This window comes from Tympanuchus pallidicinctus, unplaced genomic scaffold (assembly GCF_026119805.1).
Source record: "Tympanuchus pallidicinctus isolate F22 unplaced genomic scaffold, pur_lepc_1.0 scaffold7, whole genome shotgun sequence".
Lineage (NCBI taxonomy): Eukaryota > Metazoa > Chordata > Aves > Galliformes > Phasianidae > Tympanuchus > Tympanuchus pallidicinctus.
The window spans coordinates 20,423,869-20,449,821 of NW_026294791.1; the positions used below are offsets into that span (position 1 = coordinate 20,423,869).

Genomic DNA, 25,953 nt, shown 5'->3' on the forward strand with positions numbered 1-25,953 from the left:
CACAGTAAGCACCTGAACTCTCACTGACTCCCGGGGAGGCGGCCGATGAGCACCTCCCGGAGCTCGCCTGGCAGGGACAGATTTACACAGCTGCCAGGGCAGGGGGTGAGGATGCTTTTTCGCTCCCACCTCCTTCCGTTGGGTCGGCAAAGTCATTTATTTCCATAACAGCGCCATGTTCTCTCTGGTGCCTCTGCTCGGTATGTCAGCTGCATGAAACCAGAGAGAAAAGGCACTTCTGAGCTGCCGGGGACCATGCATCCCTCCTCCTACAAACAATTGTGCTGGCCCTGATTCACCTCACACAAGCTGCTGTCCACCCTGTACACGTGTGAAAGCTGTAGCACTGAGGCCCAGATCTTTGGATATTGTTGAAGCAGGAAGCAACAAACCCAGCTTTATTCACTTGAATTGCTAATTTGCCTTTTCTAGGTTAATCTTTCCTCTTTCCCTGGATTTCTTTGATCCTGGGATGTTTTCATTGAGAAAGTGATTGAAGAGGCATTTAGATTTTCTGTATTATGGAAATCTTTGCACAGCTGTCAGAATTGCTCATTTTGTCCTTCTGTTTCAGAAGCTAAGTTCTAAGCAAACATACAGATACATTTAAAATAGAGGCAAGGGAATAAGGAACAGAAAATAGTCACTCTAGTACAAATGTGTAATTCTGAGGCTGACATATATTCTGACATATGTTCATGGTAACCGTCTTGGGAGACAATGGGATGAACTTAGTGGTAGTGTAAGAGCTGATGATGTAGATTACAGATAAGAAATATTTTTGTAAAGAAGCTTATTTGTAAAACTTAAAGTTTAACACTCAGCACAATAAATTCCACTTTCAGGTAATGTGGGCATTCAAAAACCATAAAAAGAAACTGGTAAAAGTTTTGTGTGTGCTGAAGGAGAGAGAAATGTGCCTTAGATTAGGTGTTACATACCTTTCACTTAGCTGCTTTTCCTCTTCTGTTTCCTCTTTTCATGATTTACCTCAGCACAGACTCTGGGCTCCTTTTCCTCGGTCTGTGCTGCCCATCACCTCTGAATTCATCCCTATGAATATTTATTCACAGGTCTTTCACAACAGCGCAGACTGGCACTGTGCTATAAAATAAAAGTAGCATTCAATTATAAATTGTGTATAAACTCTAAATCTTCACAAAGGTAATTACAAAACCAGCATTTTTTAAAATTTAATTTTGACATAAATATTATGAAATAAATTAAGGCGAATGTAAAGCTGAGTAAGAATTTCATCCCAGAATCTGGAAGGAAGCAAAAGGTTAAAATGTATATGTGTGTGTGCCTTCATGATAGCACAGAATCAGGACTGTGTGCACTTTGGTCTGTTGCTCTTGTTGTTTCCTTGCTCAGTAGAACCCTCACTGCTGGTACATACTCTGCAATGCTAATTCAGAGAATGGCCCCCTGGGTAATTTAGCTGAAATTGGAGTCTCTAAAGGATGAAACTTTGCTGTTCTTTGGCTTCAGTGGATATCACAGCCCTGAATGGAATACCACTGAACATAACAAAAATGTTCAGATCTGGAAAAATGCTTACTGAAATCAGTGAGAGGAGGGGAGCTTCAACTCCAGTGGTTAACGCTTCATTCTGCCCTTTTTCTCCGTAGATAAAAACATTGGCTTTGTAATGCCTACTCATTTTTTTAAGATCAGTACGACAAACCTAAATTGTCCAATGGATGTGCGTGCTGTGTTAGCATTGCAAGTCACATTAGACTTCTGAAAAAATATCTATTTCATTTTACAATAATTCCAGTCTGTGCAGCAAACGAATGTATTTTTAAGGAAATCTGTTTAACCAGGAAAATCACTAAGGAATTCCTCAGGAGTTATATATAGCTTTTAGTTGACAGACTTCCTTAAATAACTCCTTTTTCTATGTCTACAGTAATTAAAACAAAAATTGTCCTTTGAGTATTTGCTGTTGGCAAGATGTATTTAGTTTAATTTTCTCCAAATGCTCAAGAGCTTTCTACATTTATGGGGAAGGAGTTTGGTCTTGTGAACATGAGAGAGATTCACATTCTTTGAATTTGCTCTAAGGTAATATATTCCAGTATACATCTCTGGTTCTCCTGGTCATTTTGAGGGAGTGCAGAAATTGTCTGCTCATTGCATCAGTAGTCACTGTCCTGGAAGCTGATTTAGTGGCATGACAGCTGTAGCATTACAAACAACATCAGTTGTGGGGCTTTGGGGATAAAATTCCCCTCTAAGTAACCAAAGAAGGCAGTCCCGATTACAGAAAATGGTGACGTTGAACAGAACTGCTCTGAATACATGCAGGAAACAAGCGGAAGAGAAGTGCGTTCGTAAGCAATCTTGTCCTGGGTGCAGGTTGGGCTGTGTTAAAGCACGACGAATTTATGTTAAAGATGAAACACAAATGCTCTCGCAGGAGGTTAGCAGGGGGCGTCTTCATTTTTGAAAAGTAACGTACACTTAAATGTTGAAATACATTTTAATGAATGACACTGTACATCTATATGAAAATGTTCCGTGCAGTGTGATAGGCCACCAGAGAAGACTCGGGTATGAAAAAAAGCGTTGTTGTTTGTGACTGAATGAGTGAATAACCATTAGCTTAAAGGAACACACAAACTAGATCTAAATGCTTAATTAAATATTTTGGTATTTGCTCTGGGATTTATTTGTCAACAAGTGACTGATGATTCTTCCTTTATACGCATCCATCTACCTTGCTTATGAGTTTGTTAACTTCCTCAGGTGATGGTTAAAAGATCAGTGCATATTTGGCAAACTAGAAAGATGGTGAGAAAATGCAGCAAAATGAAACGTTAACTGAAAGTTCTTCCATTTTGCCACATGTTCTTTTCAAACAAATGTGCCAGATTAACTGAAAGACAGAAGTTTACCAAGATTTTCAAAGACAGAAAAGGAGTAGAAACATTTCTACTAATTAGAAGAAAAAAATATATTTCATTATGCCTTCCTTGTCCTCAATTCCAGCTGTGAATTTAGAATTAATATACTCTGATTCTGAATCCGTAAGAGAAATTGGCTGTAAACAAAAGCAAACATTTATTTTCGTTACTAAAGCTGAGAAAAATGTAATCTGTATGACAAGAAAAATGTATATAGTATTGGAATAAAAAACATTTTTTAATTAAAAAAAATAGTATAACAAAGGGAAAAAAACAAAGAAATGAGATTTTTTTTTTTTTTTTTTAATGCAGTTTTTAACTGGTTAAGATCTCCCTTTCAGCACAGCATGGGATATAACATGAATCTTAACTGTGATCTAAAAATCTGCTCATGTTTCCTCATAGTTGGGACTTTGCTACATTACCTCATTTTAACTGACAGAAGTGAAACTGCTAGATTTTTGGAGACTGTTAGAAATAATTTTTTTTCCTATGGCTATTAGTTCATTAATAATCTTGCCATCTCTCCTGAAAAATTCATGAAAAACTCTTAATGCTAAAAAGCAACTCATAAGTCATTTCCTATAAACCTGAAGTAATATTAAGCATTTGTAAATATGACCTTCCTTTGCAGGATTTGTCTCTCTTTTTATTTTTTCTTTCTGAATCTGTCCTCCTGTTATCTTTGAATATCCATGAAAGAAGCCAAAGAAATGGGAACTCATATATGTAGTGATATTAGTCATCTTACTCACAGATATTCTATAGCTTGTCCTTTTTTCCACTTCCTCTTACCTGGTCCTTTCATAACTCAGTCTCTCTGGTTGGAGCCAATGGGTCTTACAAATGTAATTTATACAGTAGTTGCTGATTTAAATGGCAAAAATCCAAAATCTTATGCTTTTTAAAAAATGTAAGACTGTCTGGAACTCATTAACAAAAGTTCTTGATTGACTACAGCAGGAATTCTGTTTTTTTTTTTTAACTGTTCATTTTATTCATGAGCTTCAGCTTTCCAAAAATACTGTGGAATTGTGGTTTTTTTCCCACTGTCTTTGTGTCCACTGGACTCAGCCTAAACTTTGTCAGTGGTAATATATAGGATGATGCCAGTTGTGAGATATCATGACCAATGACCACCAACCACACTGGCAAGATAAACACTGCAACAGGAGTTTTCATAATAGAGGAATTCCAGGATGCAGTAGACTTACTTTAGTCCTGAAACTGAGAAACTTCTAAGCATGTATTAAAAAAAAAAAAAAAAAAAAAGTTAGAATATGAGGTTATTAGGTTATAATATAAGGTTGTATGTTAGTGCCAAACACTTGCCCGTGAATAAAGTAGCCTAGCTACTTTACTATTCCATTCTGCATGTCTGAAAATCAAAACACGTCAACTTTGCCTTATCCAACCTGAGAGAAAGTAGTGGAACCAGCTTGGTTCCATTTGGGAATAATTGAGACTCTCTGATGGTAAAGAAACAGCCTGCTTGTTAATTTGTGACTAGAGCTATTCTGATGAAGATTATACTAGTGTTAATTAGTGGAGTCATAACTTGAGGAGCTATTAGATCTCACTGACCTTCTTCCTGCATAAATTTTGACCCTTACTATTTCTACATTGAACACCCAAAATAAGAATCGACTCATGCTGGTATTAAGTATGGGACAAGTTTATTTTATTATAGTTTTGTAAAACCCCACTGGTATCCACTCCTTCATTTTAGATTTGGGATAAAGATATCGGAAAAGTATAAAAGTATGGGGTAAAGCAATCGCTGATGGTGGGTCCAGTTGCACGCTCTGCTCTGTTTAGTAGCTTTCTGTGGACGGGATGTGAATTACGCAGGTGGGCTTGAGGATCCTCCTGTTGGTACTTAGATCTCTGAAGACATCACTCGCTGCCAGATATTATCAACATACGTGGCACCTATTTTGGAAGGAACGGGTTTTCTTTTAAGACGTTTTGCCATTTTAATGGTAAATGATGTTACTGTATGCCATTTCATCACTTTTACCAGGTGAGGCATATGCTCTTTCTGGTGACTGGTGTATTGATCTGTGTGCACCCTAATTGGTGCTTCTGTGAGCAAAGCACAACTTCTCTGCCCTCACAGAAATTCCTCACTGGCATCTCTACTGTGCTCTTCACTCTAGCATTGCAGTGCTTTGCATGCATACTTTTCTAGTTAATGTACATCTTTAGATTTGGCTGAGAGGTAATGAGATATTTGGATAGGCCATGAAATAGAGTGCTAAGTATGCTTTCTGTACTTTCCTCACTTGATCATATCAGCTTCTGGTTTTAAAATGATGCATTTTAGGGCAGTGTGACAGAGCTCAGAGGTAAAAAATAAAAATCCCAAGAAAGATACAAAATGATGAAAAATACACTGAAAAGACTTCCTCTACTTTCCTCTCTCATTTGCTCTTTTTATCTTAAATACCTGCTTTATTGGAAGACAGTACATTAATCAGACATCTCATAAGCCAGACTCTTACGTAGCTTGATCAATTTTGGGGTGAAATTGAGCTATGCTGTCTAAAAATGCTTATTGGTCTCTATGGGTTTGAGCTGAATTTATTTAATATAAAGTGCAATATAAAAAGCCCTCTCTGCAGCTAATTAGCTTCCAGGTTATTGCAGGCCCAAAGGCAGTGTGGTGAGTTTTCACTGTTACTTGCAACAATCAGCAGTATTTAATTCTTACGTTATACAAAGAAGATGGCACGTGCTCATTTGGCTTCTATGAATACATTGCTTTTAGGCTCTAATTTCATTTTTAACTTTTTTTTGTCTCTTAAAAAGGCCGCTAATATGAGGAACTTTGCTGAAATTGGTTGTTATGAAATCACAGCAGCGGTAAACGTGTATGTTCCTCCAGAATCATACTACCGTAGCCAGGGGCAAGATTTGTTTGTTACATTGAAAACCTAAAACAAATAGGGCTTATTCAGACTCCTCTGGGATAGGGCTGACCTAGACTTATTAATTATTCCTGTTTCCTAAGGAGACAACATAAGCTTTAACTACATTGGATAATCCCGCTTTCTCAGAAAACATTTACACATGTTCCAATACCCAGTTAGCAGTGGCAGGCAGGAACTCTTTAGTGGTTAGAGAAGTGGCAGAAGGTTAAATCATTTGACTGTGATGTTATGTTGATTGTTCTTCTAGAGTGTACAGTAACATCTTAAAAAAGAAAAGAAACAAAGTGGGTGTATTCATTTCTGAACAAACAGAGCTGACAAGTTAAAGAATATGTGAATGTCTTAAGCTGAGACCAAAGTGCTTCATTTATAATGGAGATTACGGTAAGGAAAAAATGAAGTTGTCTAAATGTCTCTTGAGCCTTTATTCTGATTTGCCCACAAGTTAATATCGCAACCAGCACTTAACAAAATGCAGGGTTGTATTATCTTTTAGCAAATGCCAGTCATGTACAATCCAAACAGGTCAATTACCAGCAATTCTCTGAAGATCTTCTGAAACCTCAGAAGAGTTATAGATGCCAAGAAAATGTCTAGATGCACAGAGACAGAGGAAAAGAAATAGGGCAGAAAACAATTTGCAGAAATGAAACTTAACCCAGAGAGGGGAGAACCTAGCCTGATTTCCATTTCCATTTTAAATATTTATGTAGAGACATACATTTAATGTGAATCTAAATTATAGAAAAAGCATACATGTAACATGGAAGGGGAGAGAGGGAGGGAGGGGAGGAATGAAGGGAGGAAGTAGGGAAGGGAGGAGGGAGGGAATGAAGGGAGGAAGACAGGAAGGAAGGAAGGAGAGGGGAAGAAAGTTAAAAGATGGAAAGGAAAGGAGGGAGGGAAGGAGAGGAGGTAGGGAGGGAAGAGAGGGAGGAGGGAAGGAAAGAAGGCATGGAGGGAAGTAGGGAAGAGAGGGAAAGAAGGAAGGGAAGGAAGGGAGGGAGAACGGAAGGGAAGGAAGCAAGGAGGAGAAGGGAAGAGACAGGGAGGGGGAAGGGAAGGGAAGAGACAGGGAGGGGGAAGAGAAGGGAAGAGACAGGGAGGGGGAAGGGAAGGGAAGAGACAGGGAGGGGGAAGGGAAGGGAAGAGACAGGGAGGGGGAAGGGAAGGGAAGAGACAGGGAGGGGGAAGAGAAGGGAAGGGAAGGGAAGGGAAGGGAAGGGAAGGGAAGGGAAGGGAAGGGAAGGGAAGGGAAGGGAAGGGAAGGGAAGGGAAGGGAAGGGAAGGGAAGGGAAGGGAAGGGAAGGGAAGGGAAGGGAAGGGAAGGGAAGGGAGGGGGAAGGGAGGGGGAAGAGAGGGGGAAGAGAAGGGAAGGGAAAGGAAGAAAGAAGAGGGAGGGGGGAAGGGAAGGGCAACAGTGAAGTGAGGAAGGGATGAAAGGAAGGAAGAGAGGAAAGGGAGGAAGGAAGGCGGAAAGGAGGGTAGGGAGAATAGGAAGGGAAGAGAGAAGGAGGGAAGAGAAGAGCGAAGGAAGGAAGGAGGAAGGAGGGAGGGAGGGGGGAAGGAAGGGAGGGAGGAAGGAAGGGAGGAAGGGAGGAAAGAAGGAAAACGAGGGTAGGGAGAATGGGAAGGGAAGAGAGAAGGAGGGAATGGAAGAGGAAAGGAAAGAAAGGAGGAGGGTAGGAAAGGGAAGGGATGGAAGGGAGGGAGGGAGAAAGGAAGGACAGGAAGAATGGGAGGGAGGATGGAAGGGAGGGAGGGAAGGAAAGGGAGGGAGGGAGGGAGGGAAAGGAAGGAAGGGAGGAGGGAAGGGAAGAGAGGAAGGAAAAGAAGGGAAGGGAGGAAGGAAGGAGGAAAGGAGGAAAGGAGAGAAGGAGCAAGGGAAGGGGTAAAAGGAGGGAAGGAAGGGACAGAAAGGGAGGGGAGGAAACAGGGAGGGAGGCAGGGAGGGAGAAAGGAAGGCAGGACGGGAAGGAAAGGAAAGAAGGAAGGAAAGAAGGAGGGAAGAAAGGAAGAGAGGAAAGGAAGGCATGGAAGGTGAAGTGAGGGAAAATAAGGGAGGGAGGGAATGAGGGAACAAAGGGAGGAAGGGAGAAAAAAAGAGAGGGAAAGGAGGGAAGTAAGGTAGGAAGGGAAGGGAGGAAGGAAGGGAGGAAGGAAAAAGGAAAGGGAGGGAAGGATGGGAAGGAAAAAGGAAAGGGAGGGAAGGATGGGAAGGAAGAGAGGGAAGGGAGGAAGGAAGGGAGGAAGGAAAGGATGGAAGGAGGGAAGGGAAGGAAGGGAGGGAGGAAGTAGGTAAAGGAGGAAGGAACGGGAGGGAAGGACGGGAAGGTAGGGAGGGAAGAGAAAGAGGGAAGGGATGGAGGGATTAAAGGTAGGAAGGAAGGGAAGGAAGGAAGGGAAGGAAAAGGATGGATGGAAGGTAGAAAGGGAGAGAGGGTGGGAATGGAAGGGAGAAAGGAAAGGAAGGGAGAAAGGAAGGGAAGGGAGAAAGGAAGGAAGGGAAGGTAGGAAGGAAGCCCAGACCTTTGAGTGTGAAAATTATACATGCCATGTTATTTTTGTTTATAGTCATTTAAATTCATATCTGAGAATAAGACATTTATAATTATTACCTCACATGATATATGATTTTTATACATATATCATGTTTTATATCATATATATTGATTATATAAGAATATATTTTAATTATATATTACAGTTATGCTTTATGTTTAATAAACAGTTCTCACACTCAACAGGAATTTGTGTGAATTAAGTACATGATGTATTGAGAATAAATAAAGATGAAACTATGGAGAGAAAAATAAGGTGGACAAGTAAAATGGGCATTCAAAAAGCATTCATTCAAGATACACAAGGCAGGAATGGGAAACCATAAGTATGGTGATGGGATGGCACAGAGGTGAGATTGAAAGCAGGGTGTGGGAAAAAACACAGCCGGTGCAATTGCAGACCAGGACTCCCACTCACTCACAGAAACACATACCTGGGTGGCTGAACCTAGCAGTCCTTGCCAGCTCTGCTCCTGTGAGTGCAGCTGCCATTGTAAAAAAAAAAAGAAAATTAAAAAAAAAGCACGAAGTTGGGCAGGTACAGCAGGTGATACTGTAGCCTATGGGTACACACAGCCCTGTCAGGGTTCAGTTACCTGACAAAGAAGAGCAGGTAAACTGAACTGCACGCAGACACTGACAAAAGTAGGGTAACACCCACGTGCTGAGCGTGAGCAGTTGAGCTTACACTGATGGAAAAAGGGATCTGAGTAGCTAAAACACAGTTCATCACCCAGAGATGAAAATATAACTATAAATAAGTATACATTTCTGAGCCATGAGAGGAATGGTAGAGAGGAGAAATGGTATCTGTCCTTCTCCTGTCCTGAACTGTTTGCTTTTATCTCGCATTTTTTTAAATAACTCAGATGTTGTTGGCAGTGGAAATCATGCCTTTTTGTACATGAACCCAAAAACAACTGGAAATCTTGTTCCTGACTTAGGAGTGAGACACATGTATGTACTAACACCACTTCACGCAGGCTTTCACGTTCTTACCCTGCCCCCAACATTCCTCTGCTTCCAAGTGTCTGTGTTTCATTTTGCACCCTCACTGAAAGTCATGGCAAACAACTGTGCAGAGCAAAAGTATTAAAAAAAAAAAACAAAAAAAAACAAACATAGGAAGACCAGTTTTTAAGAGATAAATATAAAACCAATATTACATCTTGAGATCACGGTCAATCAAATGCTGTACATGAAAGAGCAAAGGCCAGGTTCTGTTCACATTTTTAGCGCTATTAAAAATCTAAAAAATAAAAATAAAAAAATTGCTATTAGTCCATTTGTGAGTGCCACTGAAGAATCTGCCATTTTTTCCTGCAATAGAATGGCATGAAATAATACAGCTTTTAATTCCAGGAGCTTGTTTCTTAGTGCAGATTCTCATTTCACAACTAGGATTAGCTGAACTCTTCACCTGCTCCCCAGAGGACAAGCAGACAGATGGCTCCTGAGGAAGGTCAGCAGAAACGTTCACGCATACATATTTTTGCACAAACTGCTTACGAGCTGCTTTCCCCCTTTTTTTTGAAAGCAATTTTACCATGTTTTCCAATCTTTCCCAGTTTCAACATGGCTGAATTAATTTCACACAAAAAAGTGTGGGAGCAGCGGCCTCAGCTCCCCTGGATAAACGCTGGGCTACGTGCTGCTTGTGTTTGACTATTGGGAAGTCCGGCCAGGCAAGGCATCAATCTTTTGTCAATGAAAGGGGTACATTATCAGCTTCTCGGCTGTTTCTTTCCTAAACGGTTACCTGAGGTTTAAGATAAATATCCAACATGCTTATTTTATAAATACATAAATAAATACATGAATAAATAACCAGAGCACCAGAATTACATTCTTCCCTACAACCATCTCTCCAATTGCAAGGGGATCTCAACCTTGTGCAGCAGATACGTATGGTAACCTGATCTGGTTACCTGTGTCTGGTTGGCCTTGCATTATCCCCTCCCCACAACATTCCAGCGCTCACACCCAGCTTTCCGCAAAGTCTCACAGATCTTTAACGCCAGAGAAATTCCTCAGACGGCCTCCAAACACGTCAGTTTCTTCCCTTGTGACCTGCTGTCCTGCACTCTCCTACTGCTATAGAAGAAGCTATTTTAGTCTGCTTGGACTAAACAACAGAAAATAAAACATAAAAATAATTAAGTTGAATGCGATACCCTTTTCTCATGCTAATTAGTTGACAATCACTTACGGAATGACTTTATTAAGTGGCAGAAGAGGATGCATCACCTGGTCACGTATAAAGGCAAAACCTGCAGTAAAATAAGAGCCTAAAAGTATCATAGAGATGTTTGTGACCAGTGTGAGGAACTGGAGGCCGCTGCTGGAAGCCACTTTGGTACATGATGGGCTCAGATATGTTGAAACAGAACTCAAAGTCAGAAAACTACAGCTCAGAAGAAATCCCTTTGAATGAGGAGAAACAGAGAACTAAAACCATGATGTTTGTAGGAGCTGTAGATAAGATTATATGTATTACATTTAGAGAGGTCCTCAGAGGAAAATGAAAAGATCTCACTGAAAAACATCAGCTACAATAACAAAGTGAAAAGGCTTCCAAGTGCATAGATAAGCAATTTTGGAAAACCAAACTATGCCTCCATGATCTGTTGTATTCTTGTTGCAGAATGGGTTTTAACCCATGTGTACAGTTTTAGGGTTAATAAGCATCATCCAAAACAAGTATATAAAAAGCAGCACCTCATTCAGCACATTCACTGGGATTTCCAGTGCATTTATTCCATTTTCTGCTGGGATCACAGTTAGAGCAATGATTAGAAAACAATATGGCAGGAAATGATGCTAAACATTTGAGTTATGTATCACAGACTGTCTCAAATTCTCTGACTTTAGATTTAAATCTTTTCAAAGTTTTCCTGAAGTTTTTGGCACATTTTCTGCAAGATACATATGACAAAGACAGTAGAGTCATGGAGGACTCAGGCCCTCTGCTATTGTTTAAATGCTGACGCTTAAGGTTTAAATTTGCAAAGAATGAATTATTCTACATCAAAACTAAGGTGTTGCATGTTTATTTACAGACCAAACTCCGGTAGTAATGTGTACTCGTCATGCGAACTGATTTGAATTTAATTCTAAAGTCTGTTTTGCACCAGGAAAACATGAGTTTCATTTTACTCGTCTCTGTTTTCAATTATAATTTGACAAAAGAAATAACTGCGTTACCTATTTGATTTGCCAGAACTTTATCCCAGCACCACCTGTTGAGCCCTCGGCACTCGAATCCTGACATATAGCAGAGAACAAAATTATGCAGTTGGCACACTGACTAGTAAGGATGCCAACAAAAGCATAATATATCCTTTGTACTCAAAGTACAACAAAATATATATTAAGCTACCAACTGCAAAGGTTTAAGAAAACCACATGTAATTATACAGGAACATATCTTTCCAACAAATAACTCAGTAGAAAAATGGTATGGAAGTTAGAAAGGACCCTTTTTGTTTTATGTGCACTAGTTAGTACGGCAAGCTTAAACTAAATGAAGTTTCACAATGCCTTAGTAGATTTACATTAGAGATGGCAAAGGGACAGCCAGCTAGTTTATACAAATAGATGCGTTCAACGCTATCAACTTCTCAGTTTAAATGAAATGTCCCATGTTTGTTTATGGTTGGGTACCTGGCACAGCACAGCAGAAGGACTCTCAGCACTCATCCCAATCAAATCCCTTCTATTGCCATTGGCTGCAACTAAAGTAGTAAGAATCAGCTGTGTTTCCAAAGTTTACTTCTTTAAAGCACCTCTTTGCCACAGAATTCCTCACAGTTGCTTTCCTAGCACTGCAGCTCTTCTGACCCAAGGTCTGCAGAAAAGAGGAGGCAGAACTTAGGGGCAGATAGCAGGGATGAGGCAAAGTTGCCCCTCCAGGTCTGCGGCAGTCTGTAAAGTCTCCTCTGGTCATAAGGCTAACAGACACACAGCCCCTGCAGGAATGGGCTCTTAACCAGGACATGAGAGGATGGGTCCACAACTCCCTTCAAACAGATCTAAGGACGTGGACAGGGTAAGGCAGAAAGAGCTAGTAAGCCCACAGGGAAGGGAAAAGCAGTTTGGGAAGTAGGAAAGATTAACTGCCAGTTTTCCAGTGTTGTAACAATACTGCTGATGAATCTGTGCAGGGCTGAGCACAGAAGTTCTGAAGTCAGCTTAAGCTTTTGTTGTTATTACAGCATGAAGCGTACAGGAAAGACCACTAAAACTCTGTACAAAGGCATTAAGTTAAATGAAGTATCTATAAAATCTTTGGTAGTGAAGCATAACTTTGAGATAGTTTGGAAGGAAAGATAAGAAACCTGAACTACCTGGTTTTGGAAACAAGCAAACAAACCAGCTGTGAATCACAGAGTAACCAAAGGATTTTACTTACTGGGATAGCTTTTGCACCCTTAAAGTTGGTATTGTCGCAGAACTTGCTGAGGATGCTGTCCATCCATTCATCCAGTTTACTGAGAAGGTGTCCAACAAGACTGGGCTCAGTACTGATCCTGGGGGAACACCAACTAGACTCTGCACTGCTGATCATAACCCTCTGTGCTGTGCCATCAGCCAGTTCTCAGCCCACCTTCCTGTCCACTCATTTGTTCCACAACTCCTAACCTTACCTATGAGGATGTTATGGGAGATAAGTGTCAAAAGCCTCGCAGAAGGCAGATAACACCCACTGCTCTCCTCTCATCTCTCCAGCAGGTCACAACATCAGCCAATATTTTACTAGATTAACTCTTGCACTCTAAGCTATAGTTAGATCATACAAGCTTAAATGTACCTCCCATCACCAGACACAACGTTCTCTGATATGATTTTTGAACTGTACATATGCAACCAAGAAAGTTCAGTGAATGAACTCTGAAAGTGGAGCATTTCAAATTGTATCCAGAAAAATTGAGAATATTTTTGCATATGAATTAGTTTCTAACCTACATTGCAGTAACCAGCATTCAGCAGAGGCTCCACATTTGAGGGTTCAAGTTGACTGACACAGTGAGACCTGCTCTGAGCAGGGCCTGGACTCAGGTGACAGTGAGAGTTCCTGTCCAGCCTGAATTATTCTGTGATTCTAAAACTGACCTGAAGAAATTAGAAATATTTTCCTTGAAGATGCTATTAAATTAAAATTTATGAAATTCAACTTCATTTCTTATTCATATAAAGGTTGGAATTTTGTATTTGCTATTTATAATTGTTCACAGATAATATTTTCATAATTATATGCAAAAGCATTTATTATTATTTATTTACGTTTTGCTTAAGGTTTGAATAAAATAGAAAAAGTAAATCTACTAATCCATAAGTGGTCATACTAAAGCATACTGGGTGCCTGTGGTTTAAACCCCATCTCTCCAAGGAGAGATTTTTAGCTAAAAACTCTAAAATGGTGGTTGGAAACAGACACCAATATCTTTAATTCTGCTGTGATGGAAATTGATGATGTAAAATGACAATTGCTAATGAAAAAAACTTCCCTGCAAAGTTGTAATAGCAACTGTAAGAACACTTGCTAAGAGATAGACCACATTTAGGAAAGCCAAATCTAGTTGATCTCACCTTCTCAATTCCAAATATCCTTTGTGGTAGCTACATTTCATTTAGAAAAATAAGTCTAAAGGAAGTACACACATGGCAGGTAGTTTGGCATCAACCACTTCTACATTTCTCAGATGTACAGCAGCCAAGAAAATGTTCCAAAATTTAATTCTTTTCAGATAGCTGAGCTCGTGTAAACTTTACTCTTGATGAAGACTACAGATGAAATATCTGGATGCTGTTCCAAATAAGGCATTAAATGTCTCCTACAATAGAATACATCATGTTCTCCTGATTTCTCCCTTGTTCAAAGTAATTACGAATTCTGAAATCACACTGTGGAATTTTGATGATGTTTTTCATAAACTAGTAAGAAAACTCATTCCAGACAAGCCTGGTTTTTGCCTACCATGGTATCTCCATCATACCCATTCTTTGGCTGCATTTCAAGTAGCCTCACAAAGACACTGAAAAGATAATGAAAATTCTTGAACTGTTTCTTGTCTGTCCCTTGTATTATCACAGAAGATGGATTTCACTGTTGAACTTATTTCCATTAAATTTTTTTGAAGAATTAATAATTCTGGAACTAAGCATCCATGGTTCTTACCTCAGCTTAGTCTGAAGCACTGCTCCAATTGGTTGCCTCTGTTTTGCACCACGTTTTTCATATTGAATATTCTCATAGCACACACATATCCTCTAGTTGAAACTAGTGATGCGAGGGATCCTCTCACTTTAAGCCTGAGTTTACCTGGCATTGAAGGGGACTGAGGTCAGTTGACTTAAAATGGCTAATCTGCAATCTGCACCTGCTGAAGGGATAAGTAAATCCAAAGGGAGAGTTTCATAAATTCCCAGAAAGATCTTGGTATCATCATAATAGATCTGACAGCACTCACAGTTTGGCTGTCTTGACAAAGAAGAATCACAACCAGCTTTGGTGTAGTTCCCCAGCAGGAGGCAGTTCTCAAAGTGCTATCAAGCAGCCCCTGCCCTCCTCATCTCGTGGCAACTTGTCATCAACTCCTCTGCCAGCTTCCACCAACACTGAGGTCAAATAATAGATGTGGGAGAGAAAGAGAGCAAGGTGTGCTTTCACACTTTGCCACTTACTTCTCTGCATCTCCTTTTTACATCATCATTTACAGAGATACTTCCACAGAAGTGGTCTCAGGGCAGGGCACAGACCAGCATTTTCGTAGAAAATCCCAGAATTTGAATAGGATTCTATTAAAAACTGCCGTATGAGCTTAATGTGCTTTGGAATTAATCTTGGAGCACTTTTTGTTGAACCACCTATTAAAGCTCCACATTGAGAACAATATTCACTACTGCCTTCTACAGAGTTTTTGCTGGAACTTGTCCTGTTCTGCTTCCTGCCTGTCATAATCACATCATCTCTCCTGCAAGCAGAGCCTTTCTCAGTTCTGGAAACTGGCTGAGAATGACCCAGTAATGTGCAAAAGAAAGTGATTTCCTGCCTTGAATAAGTGCTGCATTCAGAAGAATTTAATTTCACTGTCATCCTCAGAGCCGGCAGGAGGAGTCACCAGTTTGCTGACCAAGGCTGCCAGTGAGGCACACGCTGTGCTAGGGGAGCTAGCAGGGGTGATGATTTCATCTGGCAGCACCCAACGCTGGCTGTTAGTGTTGGCCCTTGTCCATTTCAGCAGCTATATGGACTAGGAAATTTCAGGAACGGTCATGAAATTATTACCTTAAATTGTCTTCAAAGAGTTGTCCTGATTTATGATTGTCTTAAAGCACATAAACACATTTTAGCACATTTTACCCATTTCAAGGGATACCCAATACACAAGGGAGTTTTTCCCTTCCTTCTTAGGGCTGTAAAAACAAAACCAGGATGCTTCTTGCCAAACTTGCTCAAAGTTTGCACAGATTTGTTCGGACAGATGTGGTGGAAAACTGTATCCAGCCTTTTGAGTACTGGCCCACGCACCTCCTTACATCTCAGTAGTGCTCCTGCCAGCTTCTAACGCAGATCTCTACCAAAAGATTGCTTTTGTTTGGACTTCAAGTTTAAAAAACAGGCCGTATGAAACCGGTTGTCATTTTGGATCTGTAAAACACAAAAACCCGGGCTGCGAAGGGATTCCCGCCTCTCGCCCGCACATCACGAGCCGCCCGGCAGCGCAGCTCCCCCCTTTCGCCGCCCTGCTGTCCCTCCGCGCGCCCAGCAGAGGGCGCTGCCGCCCGCCCCTGGGCTGCGTGTGGCACGAGGTGGGGCGCGCGGCGCGATTAATCCGGCAGGGAAAAACCTCAACCCCCGCCCCCCCTCATCCCCCCGGCCTCCCGTCCCTACTGTCGGGACGCGGTGGCACACCTACGTTGTTTTTCTCCTCTGGGATGTCTCAGCACGAACCAGACCAGCCGGTTGGGTTCTCCTTTCCACGCACACAACAAAATGAAATCTGACGGCTGATGGCTGCTCTCCTCTGGATGGCGGTAACGGCTGCTTACACGCCTCTGACCCGCGGCTGCCATCCCACAGCGAGGGGTTTCCTCCCCTTTGTCAACGCGCGGTCCAGAACAAACATTCCACTTCATCCGTTCCGTGCTGGATTTTTAAACCCAAACTTGAAAGCTGAGAACGCTTTCACTTAAGAGCTCGTTTAATGTAGAAATCACGTTGCATGAGCACTACGTATGGAAACAGACCAGGAGCGGGAGGCATGGAATCAGTGCTGGATATTGCTACTATTCCTATCTGGTTGTGCAAAGCACGCTGCTGTAAAAGTCCAGTCCTTTGGCGCTAGGCAGCAAAGCAGCACTAAGGTACCTGAGTGCCCTGCCTGACAGTCTGTCAGGACATCCGCTGCTTCAGGTGTTCTCCTATAGCAAATACTCAGGGTAATTTCCAAACACCCATAGGGCAGCCGTGTTTGTCAGTTTGAACAGGAGAGACCGCAGGAAAGTTAAGCCCTGCTCCCAGCATCTGACCAAAGCTGTGCTCAGACGCAGGGCTGGGCCCAGGGCTGCCGCCCTTCTGTGCTGCTGGAAGCATGCGGCTCAGAGAGAGGCCTGCACTCACACAGCTGAGCCCAGTGACGAGGCAGCAGACCCCACGTGAGCGTTCGGCTCTGGGTCCACCTGCAAAGCTACCTGCAGGCATTTTGTGAGAGCTGGGTGCTTTTGTGCCCCAAATGCAAAGCCATTTATGATACTGTTCTGTATCAACTCCTATTGTCCTGTTCTTCAACAACATGATAAGGTTTTGACCATTTAGCTCTTTTTCACTCATCCCAAGGAGGGAAGCAGAAAAGCCAGTCCCCTGAGGCTCCTACCTGAGAACAGGAAGTCTGCTGTGGTGGCAGAAACATCAACTCAGCCCTGGAAGCAACGTGCTTCAGCAAGGCACAGAATCCCCTGTGATTCTTTAACATACATGGTTGCAAGTTTGCTGCTGCTCTGGCAACCGTGTATGTTAAAGAATCACCTCCGGCTGCCATGAATCCAGCTCTGCAGTGTGGAAGGGAGCAGAGAATCAGCGGCAGAGCAGCCTCCTCCATTACGGCTCAGGTAATTTGCTCTGGGAACATAAAAGAGGTGCCCAAGAGGCTTTAAAACCTGAAGATATCACTGGGAAATAAACTGCCAATATCTCCTAGCAATTGCCTTAGCTTTTTTTTTTTTTTTTTTTGAGTACCAGAAAACATGAAAAACAATAACGCAACTAAGAAGGTGATATCACAGCTTGCCACAAAGCTCAGCTTTCAGCCTTTAAGGAGATGAAAAAAGGCAACTAAATCATTTTTTACAGCGTTTTTTCTGCAGGTCCATACCTTTGAGATTCCTTGATCTGCTGCAAAATTTTCTCTGAAGACTTTATTATGAAGTTCTGGTCCTGGCACCAGTTTGTCAGCAGATGACAAAGCACTGTGAGGTGCCTTCCCAAAAGGTTTCTCCATGGCTCGTTTGTGAAGAGCTGTTACTATTCCTGCTGACTTCTGAGCTCAGAAAAGGCAAAGAAGGAAAAAAGAAGTTAAGAGGAAATACATCAGTGGTGGTATTTTCTTTCTTTCCCTATCACAGGCCCCCCTCCCAACTCCATTAGTTTGCTTTTTTTTTACTGTGGTATCAGATTAAAAAAAAAAAAAAAGAGACACATGATGCAAAATATTAAATAGCTTAAATGGTCACCTGTGAATGTACTTTTACTAGATAATTTTTTAGGCATAAGCTTTGTCCAGTCAATGGGAAGGAGGCTTCTGCCATATAAAAGCATGACGGGGCTACCGCATCCCTCAGCTCACTCAATCTGCCATGTGAATAATCGAATAGCACTCTGTGCAGTCTCATTTTTAATCAGGTGTGGCTCATAAGCCTCCCTTTCCCTTAGCTCCAGGCAATGCCTGTACCCGTTTCCTAGAGGACCGTATGGACACATGGTATAATACAGGCATGTCCAACACGTGGCCCAGCCCCTGCCCTCTCAAATACTGTTATGGTGCTCTTTGTATCAATTGTAGTTTCCATGGAAATAAAAAAGAGGCATTACTTTGTGAGTGACTTTTGTATACATGGCCCAAGCCTGTTCACTGAGTGCGACCCGGGCAAGCCAAAAGGTTGGACACCCATGATGTGATAAAGAGAAAACATGCAGCAATATGTAACTTTTAAGATTGTATTAATCTCCCTGATGCACAAAAACAGAGGCCTTTGGGAAACAAAATGCTTTCCTGCGTGATGCAGGGCGCTGCCGTGACAGCCAAGATTAGGAGGAAAGAAGACTGCAGAACAGCTCGGGCTGAGGGCCAAAAGCTGAGACGTTTCAGGTTCACTGTGAGGACAGAAGAGCACCGTGCACTTGAATTTCTCTCTGCTGGCACTATGACTGCGCTCAGCCAGTTAGCAGGTTGGGTTATATGTGAGCTCAGTCTGAAAAGGGACTGCAAGAAGATTAAAAATTCATGTGTGATGAACTTCTAAACTAAGTGAGATTACTAAATGGAAGACTGTTTTGTTTCTGGATTATTCAGAATCACTCTTTAAATTACAGTTTATAAGATATGGTCATTTTGCATTATAATTTAGAAGAATATATATTTGATTTTTACTGGCAGAACTGCCAATAATTTATGAGGAAAAATGCTGACTCTTAAAATAAAGAAAAGCAAATAACAAGTCAGCTTGGGACAGCAATCCTGTGTACCAGAATGGAGATGTTTGGCACCTGTAGGAACTCAAATTTAACTGCAAGTCGGCAGTCTTGCAGCTCTCCTTGCAAAAAATGGGGCATTTCTCTGAAATGCCTCCTGCTATTTCCACAATCTAACCAGCAAGAGCAGAGCCCAGAGCCTTACAACAAGCTTTCTTCCTTTCTCATGCAAATGTGGTGGCGGGGGAGCCTTACAGCACGGCTCTCTTGTAGGAATGAGGGTGGGCTCTCCCCCTTCAGCGCAGGGATAACATTGAATGTGCTTTCTGCTATGTGTCGCATGCGTTCATGAACTTCTCTGCAATGTTATACGAGGGGACAATACAAGTTCAGTTCATCACCATTAGTACTACCTTCAGGTTTGTTTCACTGAGTGATGTCCCGTTGCCTTATCTTCATGTATAGCATCAACACGCTGAGCCTACCTGCAGGAAATCTAAGAAAATAAGTCTCTCATTGTGGGATATAACTTGTTTTAAAAAGCTATTGTATAAAAAAATTCAACTTTATAAGTTGTTGGAGTTTCCTGAGGCAGTCTTGTCATTGTTGATAATGCATTAATCACAATACATCAGCATGCTACAGAAAGATTTTCCAGAGGTAACGATGCCCTTTGTGTAGCAAGCAAGAATGACTAAGGCATGAAAGGGCACACAGTGCGGTGAGGCACTCAGAGTGAGGAGTGCAAGGGCAGAGAAGGCACACACAAAACGATCACCTTCTGCAAGCCACGAAGAAGTAAGCAACAAAGGAAGTATACTAAGGGGAGAGCAATCAGGCTTGTGAAGAGAACAGACATGCATCCAAAGATCACCTGTAAACAAGGCTGGCTGCTGGGAGAATCCTGTGGAATCCAGAAGAAAGGGTCTGTTTTTCATGGGATGGACGCAGAGATCTGGTTATTCCATCACCCATGGGCTCTCTCCTGCCAAAGCTGCTGGATCTGAGGAATATATTGCAGAACTATCTGAACAGTATCTTGCGTCTTGAAATTCAGTTTCACACAATCAAGCCACAGCAGTTCAGTGGTAAAGGGCTATAAACAGAAAGGACAGAGTGAGCGTGAAGCATTTATCCTGTTGGCAAGTTGCATTTAAATTGATTTGCAAACTGGTTTCTTTATAAGGCCTTCAAAGGCCCCTCCTCTTCAGGTGGGTGTCCATATGAGAGCGTTTTGGGTTGCACCCAGATGGTCAAGGTCAAGACGCAGCCATTTCGAAGGCCAAAAATTGCCAAGCTGTACAGCTCTTGGCTAAGGGGAGCACCAACTCTTTGCTTAAGTAACTGTTTGATGGAAGGGTGTAGGAGCTGCCATAGCAATCTAATGTCATCTATCAACTGACTTTTAAGAGGTATCAGAAACCTAACCTGCATTCTACAAAGCTACTACAAAAAATGACCAGCAATGCTAAATAACAGATCAACAAGCTATTAGTTTGTTTAGCACAGACTTTTCTTAGATTTATTCCAAGATAAAAGGGTTTTTTGGTCATCTCCTGAACAAAAAATGCCATTTTGCATGAGTTAAAGAAATAATTAGACCCTTTTGACTGATGGAAATTGCTTGCTTTAAGCAAATGACACAAGATATACATAATAGGAATAAACAGAGTATTTTTTTAATCAAAAGTAAAAAAAAAAACAATAAAGTCTTTGATTTCACATCCTTAAATAGCATTAAGACAAACTGGTAGCTAACGAACGAAAATAATAATACATGTGCCTTGTGTATGAACCCCTATTTAAACTTTGGATCAGACATACTGCCTGGGAAAAGACAATTGCAGATGAATATTATGCCTAGGACTTGTCCCTGCTTTTTTCCTGGTCTGGCCTATTTTCCTGTGTTCTTATCCTCAGCATCTAGATAACAGTTCACTGAACACCTGAACAGTCTCCCAAGGAGTGCACATTTGTGCATGCATAACAAAGCAGCTCAGAGCCCGCTAACTTGCTCACATCAACAGAACAGACATAAAAAGGAAAGAAAAAAACAATTTACAACCTAGTGCTTCCTTTGCTCCATCTGTTTGTCACTGTGTGATGGGCCTGAATAGCAGGAGCTGGCAGGGCAAGGCTCTCAAGCTTTAAAACCTAGCTCTAGACAGGTGCTTCCAACAGGTATGTGAAATGAAGAGAGAATGGGGCTCTTTTCATATTGATAAATCAAGCCTAATCATGAAGAATCCTGAAAGTGTGTGAACTTCTGATAAGAGATTTATCAAGCATGTACTACACCAGCTGGGTGCTACACTGAATGAGCTGTTTTTCCTAGCAACGATACCTAGACAATAAGCTCACATCTACTGAAGAAGCGCTTTGCTGTCAGTGGAGATGCTGTTGTAGGAATTTGGGTGTGAAGCCAGGTGCAGACAAGGACAGCCAGGCCTCCAAGTTTCTACATGCTCAGATGCTGGGGGAACGGAGGATCTTTTAAAAGTCTTCACTTCTGTGCATCTGAGAGTTACTCTTCAGGAGAAAGAAAATGTATTTCACAAGGTAGATGGGGAGACAACAGAAATAACTGTCAATAATTAAACACAAGTCTGTGAGAAATGCCCATTGCAGATGTTCTTTTCTTAATACAGCATGGATTTGTAATTAAGTTTTAACAAGATTTCCTTGGCTCTAAAAGGACTTTGCATAAAAGCTTTTGTGGAAATGCAGAGGAAAGAGCTCCTGATCTAGAAAAGAGAAAAAGGAAGATGAATTTAGATTCTTTGCTAGAATGTGACTGAGTTTGCAATTTCTTGGATTAAACTGGGACAGACTTTGAAAGACTCCAAAGATCTGAGAGTAAGAGAGACTTCAATCATTCAGTTTTTCATCACTAGCAATATTAAAATCCCCGGATAAGATTATTCTTTGTCTCATACTCATATAAATAAGGACTAATTCTACTTAGGAAATGCCAAAGTTTGATTTAGAGGGAATTATTCCTGACCATTCAAAGTGGTAACAGAATATATCTCACAGTGAAAATAGAAGCCAAGCCATTATCTGCCCTGCCCAGAGAACAGTAACATACACTGCAATCCCTATCTGGGTACCTCATCTGAAAGAAATCTGATGATTTTTCCTGAAGCTATTCTGGGATAATTGTATCTTTGTCCATTATAAATTCACATACATTTTTCTAAGCAAAGCAAGGGTCCCATTGGCACCATTACAAATAATCTTATATGAGTTTTCCAAAGGTAAGTCTTGCTTAACTTCAACAGGGAATTAACTAAACACTCTACAGAAATTTTATTTGTCCTCATAAGCAATAATAGATCCCTGTAAATGTAAAGCAAGTCACACACAATCAAATATGCTGGCATAGGAGTAGTCATGCTCCCACTCCTATAAAAAGTAAATAAATGGTGCCAATAAAGATGTGTCAACATGTAAGAAGAAACCTTTTGTTTTAAAGCATACATAACTAAAAAATATTTTATAAGCTTTAAAAAATTCATTAAGACTCAGGCCCTGGTTGTTGGAAAGCATTCTCAGTGACTGGATCTGTCGCAGTCTCTTTGGAGTGAATTCTGCATTTTCACATGCAGAGAACACAGAGCAAGCTCAACTTACTTGAAACTGGGCCCTACTCTTCCTGGATTGTCACTGAGAATAGGAATAAATTTGTCTTTGTCCGTCCTTTCCATGCAACCCTATCCACTGTATCTACAGGCCTGTGCTTTTTTCCCCATTTTGGGCTCACTCCAGGCATGCAGGGAACCTCTGCAAGTCTCCTGAACTGCTGCATTTGCACAGAGAATGTAAAGTTGATGTATTTGCAATCATCAGCCAAACAAACGAGTATCTTTTACCTAAAAATATTGAAATGTTTCACTGCAATAGAAAGCTGACATAAGAAATTCATATGGCAGCTGATACAAAGTGTCATAGGGATTAATGTACGGGAACATCTCTGTAGCCCACCTCTCTCTCACACTGCAGTCAGCCACAACTGTTTCAAAGAGGAGACACGCAGTAAACAGGATTAGGCTGAAAAAATGACCAACAGAATTTGGATCCACATACAAATTTTCCCAGGGAGTCCAGATTTCAGCACAACCTGTTTGTAACACTAAGAAAAGTGCAACCATACACAGAGGACATCTTCTAACTGAAATGCTCATGCACAAAGATTTTCTACGCTTAACAGCTGGGCAAAGTTTACAAGGTAATTAAAGGCATGTGGAGCCCTTCTTTGCAGCACAGTGAACTTTCATGTAATACATCCCAGTCCTTACAAGTCACTGAAATGTCCCAAACTGAAGTGGTGCTTACAGCCAGGCTTGCTTTAGGAGATAACTATGTCACAAAAGCACTCCTGCCCTTTCCTGGGGAGTTTTTCAAACTGGCAAAGGTGAGGTAATGTATGTGTGAGACGGACAAAGACCAGCATTGTCACTCGTTAGTGATGGCACGGCACAGAAGGGTGCTTCTGCACCTTAAGTATAACTGAAATAAAGGGAAGTTTAAGCTGTCACTCTTACAGTTAGACTCTGTAACTGATAGATGGCTCTTCCAAGGTGCCCTTTTATACCAAGTCTCAATACAGAGTACCAGGATTTAATTCTGGAACTGATTCATAAATAATACTAAAGAATTGCATCAGTCAAATCTGTAGCTTTTCGTTAGTATCAGAAGTGCATAAACCATGTAAGACCTAGATGGATTTGGCAAACCATCTGAAGGATGTTTATTAACAGAAAAAGGTGAGTGCTACCTATGTTTGACAGGTCCCTGCCTTGTGAGTTAAATAACAGTTTTGGAAAATAAAACAAAACTCATGAGTACTTCCTTCAGTCTTTGGCCATCTGCATCACTTTGGAACATTCACGTAAAATAGACGTACTTGATTTTTTAACAGAAACATTTAATTCTCATTCACAGTTTGCTGTGAACAAAAACTTCAACACTTAAGAAATAAATGAAAGTGAGGAGCACATAAGATTCTTGCTACATCTGTTAGGGAACAGAAAAATATCTCAGAATCCCAGAAGCCTGGGGAGGGGAATGGGGATACTGGAGGAAGGGGCTGTATCTCATGGGCTCTAGGGCAGAAGTGCTTATTCCAGCAAAGCTCAGGGCACCTTGTAACATCATAGGAAGCGAAGCACAGACTATATCTTCCTAGTGAAAGATTTCAGAGAACTCCACTGAATATTTTCCTTCTGAAAGACCTTTTCATTTCCATTTTGAATAGTCAAGGAGAATGACCTAAGCTGGTATGTCCCTGTACCACTGAGTGTAACATGTTACTTAACCTGCAGTGCATTAGCAGTATATGGTATCCAGCAGACATGAGGCAACTCGCATTTCTAAGATGACAGAACCCTGTGTTGTGAGATTCTGTATTACAAGACTTCAGACTCTAAATAATTACAAGGCTCTCTTACCTAGATTCCGGGACTTCCTTCATGGTTTTAGAGGAAGTATTTCTGTCTCTGGTACTAATCCATGGTAGATTCACTCTTTGGAGCTGTGAAATTTCTTGTTACTCTATTTAGCAAAGACAGATCTTAGATATTTTAGTAAACAGGAATACACAATTATTGCATTGATAAGAGATATGAGGATGTATTCATCTCGGTTTTGCAGGGTAGCTATAATGGTCTCTGACACATGGAGCTGTGAAAGCAGTGACTGTTGGGCTCCGGAGCATTCTTTTTTTCCTGGATATTCTTTGCACTGCTAACATGTGATAATGTATCGTTGTATGTTAATCCATCTTGTCAGCTCATCTGAAATAATCTAGCCCAACTGCTTTTGACCTTTATTGATTCACAAACCTCTAAATATTTTCCAGTGAGATTACAAACTCTCTGCACTCTGAATTTAAGCTAATTCGTAATAGCCTTGCTTTCCTTTGTTGTTTTTGAGGGATTTCTTGGAAATGGTCCCTTGCAGCGGTTGCAGGGGTTGAAAACCGTTTGTAATTTATGGCCAAACTCGCAGCTAGAGTAAGTTGGCATAATTCCACCGATTTCAAAGGAAAAATCCCTTGATAGTATCGGTTAGAATAATGCCTAGTTTATTGAACATTAGCTGGGGAACTTCCCCTGGTTTTAGTCCTTCTCTGTAGCTTTCACTGTGAATAAGACTGAGCTCCATTTCAACGTAATTATATCTCCTTTGGGAAATTTTGCTTCCTTACTACCCAGATCAGAACACATTGAAAAGCCCAAGAGGAATCTTAACAAATTTCACATGGGAAAACTTACCAGTAAATTCTTCAAGTTTTATTTTATGCTTGATCTCAGGTATATCTTAGATGTTAATTTTTTCAGATGAATTCAGTCAGCTAGTACTCTTTATCTCAGCAGTGGTGCAGCATCATGTATGTACAACTCCTATATGGGCTAGACAGTTTTAGTATGATTTTTAGTTAGATTTTGAAATCAAGTCATTCTACAGTTAGGGTGTTGGACATGTTATCGTTGCCTCTGAACAGTGTTGCACTGATCTGCACCAGATGATTGTGTGCCCAATTAAATTAAGATGCTCGAGGTTCCCCATAAATGCCAAAGATGCAATATTGCTGCTGCTTCTGAAAGTGCAGAGCTCAAATAGGAAGGTGGATATTAAGAAAAGTAATAATTAGATCTGAAATGTTAATAATTGGATACCTTTTCTGAAAATAGTTACAAGTATTTACCTTTTAAAAAACAAGAAAATCTCCAAAAAATTAGAGAAGAATGGAGAACTGTCTTTTATGCTGTTACTGCCCAGCTCACTCTGCAGCTCCATCACACCACAACGAATAACTAAAGAAAACCATTATTATGCAAACCACTCTAGCACAAAAG

General features: G+C 41.0%; 1 long non-coding RNA gene across 11 annotated transcripts in view; it reads right to left on the reverse strand.

Moving 5' to 3' along the window:
* LOC128072494 (uncharacterized) overlaps nt 1-25,953 on the reverse strand; it is a 56,827-nt gene that overhangs the window by 2,062 nt on the left and 28,812 nt on the right. For 7 of the 11 annotated variants that reach the window (XR_008202292.1, XR_008202294.1, XR_008202287.1 and 4 more), the window contains 7 exons: nt 19,968-20,189; nt 17,778-17,942; nt 16,323-16,635; nt 15,935-16,054; nt 14,582-14,725; nt 8,838-8,888; nt 4,569-4,841 (listed from right to left, as the gene is read on the reverse strand). This is a non-coding gene — a long non-coding RNA (uncharacterized LOC128072494). Of the gene's footprint in view, nt 1-941; nt 1,105-4,568; nt 4,842-8,837; nt 8,889-14,581; nt 14,726-15,934; nt 16,055-16,322; nt 16,828-17,777; nt 17,943-19,967; nt 20,190-25,953 lie in introns of those variants that run through there. The other 4 variants (XR_008202286.1, XR_008202290.1, XR_008202293.1 and 1 more) reach the window with 4 other exon arrangements.